Here is a 4,615-nt window from a genome sequence, read left to right on the forward strand (position 1 = left end):
TTAAATTCGAAATAATTATCAATCACTTTCAATCACCTGTCTAACTAAACAATTTTAACTCAATTATATTTTACTGACAACTGAAAGACCCACCCATTTGCATTCCGACTTTTATCTCAAAACCAATCAAATGTTGACCTTAAAGGATTTATTAGTATCTATTAGATTTATTAGTGATTTGCTTGCATTTAATGCGTTGAATTGTTTAATTAAATTTATTTTTGCTCATCATGATTGTTAAAAGCAAATAAAATATGAGCCAAAACTGTGTAATTATTATTTATTTTCTTAGGTACTCGGAGATATTAATTATAATGAACATTTCTAAACGGCTATGAAATTTTTATGAGTCTGAAATATTTTTTAATTCAACGAATAGAGACGGTGCATACAAATCACTTAATTCGTAATAAATTAATTTGATTAAATTGTTTAAAAAAAAAAACAGTAAAAACAAACTACATAAATATATAATTAACTTTTGCATAAATTAGTATGGCAATCTGATTCGATTGTGATTTCGTAAATATCTATAGGCGCTTAATGGTGTATATGGCAACGTAATGTGACAGAAGCTATTAAAATTTTGTTTATCTGGTATTTTTTGCATACATTTTTAATAGTTCAATTAATTAGTTTGACAAGTTTCTTAATTTAACTTGATTTCGAAAAGTATCTTTCTATAAAAAAAAAACTCCATACACATTTTACATAGTAAATTATTTTATATTTATGCAGTGCCTTTGGCGTTTCTGCTTTTATGCAAAATACTCGTCAAACTAAATATTTATAATAAAATAGATAAAATTCTAAATAATCAAAAACAAAAAAAAACTTTTACATAAAACTACGGTTAACATCTGGTTTTAATATATATTTTTTCTTGATACTCGTATTTTTTCTTTTAAAAGTTGTTTATATGTAGGTCGATGTATATAAATAATTAACCGATTTTTATTTTTTAAAAAAAATTTTATTAAATGTGACCTCCAATATCCAGGAGTGGATAGTCAATATAGATATAGTATGTATATAGAAATAATTGGAATTCTGCAAGATGTGTTCTGAGTATGATATACGTTTTTAGAAAGATTAGTGTTTTAAGCATGCCAATAGTAATAGTAATAGTAACCGGCAGTGCCGGTTTTGGTATTACCAACGTCCTATACCTGCCATTGAGACCCTTATGAAAATCGCTCGGCCTGCCATTATGCCAATTGAGCGGCAAAAAATGTATGTAACTGCTCACAGCAGCGCAATTGGTTATTTTGCATTGCTAAATATGAGCTAACATATATGTTAGCTTAGTAACTTACTCATTCAGAAAAATATACTCTAACCACATATTAGTTAAATTAACCAGATCATTTTGTTAGAAACATTTTAGCTCATGTGGAATATTTTGATCTAAGATTTAATTAAAATCTGGTTAAATCACCAAATTATTTTTCTGAGTGCTGTTTCCTTACAGTAAAAAAGGCAAGTCTATTCATATTTGTTACCTCGGGTCATCCCCTAAACCCGTCAAATCCTATAACTGGTTTGGAGCAGTTATTGCATATAAGTTGTGATCCATATATATGCATTTGCTAAAGTAGTTACGCTGGTCTACGGAGTAGTTCCAATGTTCTGGGTACTTACATGAGCTGATCACTGACAAGTCCAGACAACTTATTGAGAGAACCTTTGAGAGAAGAGAGAAGTTAAATTCATTAACTATTTTTGTATTTAGTTAATTAAAACCATATCTCGATGTTAGTTGCCTATCTAACCGTATCAAAGGTTTTCTGTCGGCCAGAGTAAATGTATACAAACATTTTTTTATATTTATAAAGTATTTATTTATAAAATGTGTAGTGCTGAATATATATAGAAAACGCAACCTCAATGCGCAAAAACTACATAAAATTTAAAAAAAAAAAATATAAAAATTATAATAAACATGTGCAGATGTAAAAAAGTAGAAAAAACAATAATAAATAATGAAAATCGTAAATATGTTCTTTTTTAGTTTTTAGTTTTTTTTTTAAATTTTTAATTTTTATTTTAAATATAAACTTTTGGCAAACGCATCATTCGTCTTTTTAAGTTTTCCGAAACTCTTGTCATGAGCATTAAATTTTTAATACCGCAAAATCATGTATGCTAAATACAAAGAAGAATATATATATAAATATATATGTAGGTATATATATATACATATATATGTGTATGTATATATTTGTATATATCTGGGTATTTAATAGTAACATTTTTGACTTTGTACCCATCTATTGAAAATATTTTAAATTATTTTTAAAAATTTATTGTTTTCGATTTTTATTATCTGAAAATGTAAATATTTTAACGTTCAAATCCTCATTGCAAAGAAAAAAGTAATAATAATTCATTGCTTGAAGAAATATTCCAGAGCCAAAAATATTTTACAAATATTTTATCTCAAGTGATTTTCTAAGCTTATTTCAATTTACTAAAATTTTAGTAAGTAATATTTTGTTCAGTATAATATATTTAAAAATTAAAGAAAAATAATAATTGTCTATATAAAAAATAAAAAAAAAATTATTTCTGTACTCAAGGCGTACACAAAATTTTGCTACTTGTCTCATTAAAAAGAGAAATTTGCAATTAAAATTAATGGAAATGTAAAAATAAAATATTTTATTATTTTTTAAAATTTTTAGTAGTCTTAATATGTGTAATTAGTATATATAAATATAAATATTAATATAATAGCAAATAAAAAGTGATATTTGAGTAGGCATGAGATTTATAGATTAAATTGCTATGACACCTCCGCAGCAAATCACTTTGATAGTGATAGTATGATTGTTTCTACTAAAATAAAATATTACATAAAACACTTTTTTAGTATTATTAAATATATTAAATTAATTTAGGCTAGATTAATGTTGGAGTGGCGACCCTGCGCACCAAAGCTTAGTCTATTCGTATCATAAATAATGGCCCGTTGTGATAACACTGGTGATTCATTGTCTGTCCATCACAGCTTAGGAACACCTTAAAGGTAGAAGTCAGAAGTATCTATCTTTTTCTTCTTCTTCTTAGACTGTCTACTCACTTTGAGTGTCAGTGGAAGCATTTATTAACAATAAGCCATGTAATTTTCAATTTAAATCTTCAATATTACAATTTTTCTTTAATAATACTTATACCTGATCATAAAAGGTAACTATAATCGAATCTACACAGCATTCAAAAAGCGTTTCACGATATGTTGTTTACTATCGCTATGTAAGCTCTCTCGATCGCGCAGAGTGTATCAATTCGCCAATAGTTTGAAGTCCTGTCCACGTTTCTTCTCCATAGAGTAAGACTGACTATACGTAACATTTCATATATTCCATTCAAAGCAGTAGACTAAATTCTGGTATCTATCTTACGAACAGTATTTCTTTCCAAAAAACACAACTCTACCATTCAATTGAGTTTGGTTAATTTCACTGACAGTAAGCTCCACATAGACCTATTGGTCAATAGCAGTGATTCCCACCCTTTTTTTGACAAAGGACTTCTATGATATTTTTGTTTTTAGTAGGGAGCGCAAAGTTTACGAATAATAATCTGTATGATTATGCTTTATGTATCTCTGGTATAATCTATAATGAACTGTATAAGTGCATTGGTACATTTTTTAGGATATACTATTAAAAAGGTATATAATATCTTGGAAATTTTTTGTGCTTATTTTCTCACAAGTGAGGTCTCAGTGGACAAACTACAAGCAATGCATCTATACCCGTTAAATTTGATTCACTGTTTTATAGCCACTGGTCTATAGCCTTATCAGATAGAGTTTACTCTTTATGTATAGTAGAGTTTGTAGTATATAGAATCTTAGAAGTTTAAGTAATATTTATAGTTATAGTGTTATTATTGTATATATTATTATTAAAATAATGTATTTTTTTAAATGCTCTACTACTAACCAAGACTTTAGATGCAATTGATAAACCTATAACTACTTCAGGTGTTAAAATATAGAATTCGCGATGTTTATTTTTAGATACGACTAGAATAGTTATTTGCTCATAATAAGTAATTTAACATATAGCGCTCATTCCAAAAATCCTGAATGAGACTTGAGTTTATTTTAGATTTCTTTTACTTTCTCATCGTAACGTTTTGAAGGTTTTACGTTTTTCTGAATATTGTTAATTATGTTATATGTTCTTAACTAACTAATGTAAAGATTAATTTCTGCTTCAAATATTGACTATTGATTTGGTGGGGATATTTCGTAGTCCAGATATTTTATCTAATCTTGATATTACGATACTAAATTAATACTAAATCTATTTCATTTAAGCTAAATTTTTTTTCATGTCTTTTGTTTATTGTACTTTATACACTTCAGTCTAGTATTAAATTAAACCAAAGAATAGATTATATTATTTATGTTATATTAACATATTATGGTATAGACAGAAGCTTCTGTTGCTTCATATGCCCTGCTTACTAAAATCCTTCTTCTAATTGTTACCAAACCACAAAGTATCGTCGGTACTTTTTTTATCTAGTTTTAATTGAAGCATTGAAAACATTGTTTTCTTTGTACTTATATCTAGTTCTGCTTTAAAGTGGTGGTACTATA

Source organism: Teleopsis dalmanni, chromosome 1 (genome assembly GCF_002237135.1).
Source record: "Teleopsis dalmanni isolate 2A chromosome 1, ASM223713v2, whole genome shotgun sequence".
NCBI classification, from domain to species: domain Eukaryota; kingdom Metazoa; phylum Arthropoda; class Insecta; order Diptera; family Diopsidae; genus Teleopsis; species Teleopsis dalmanni.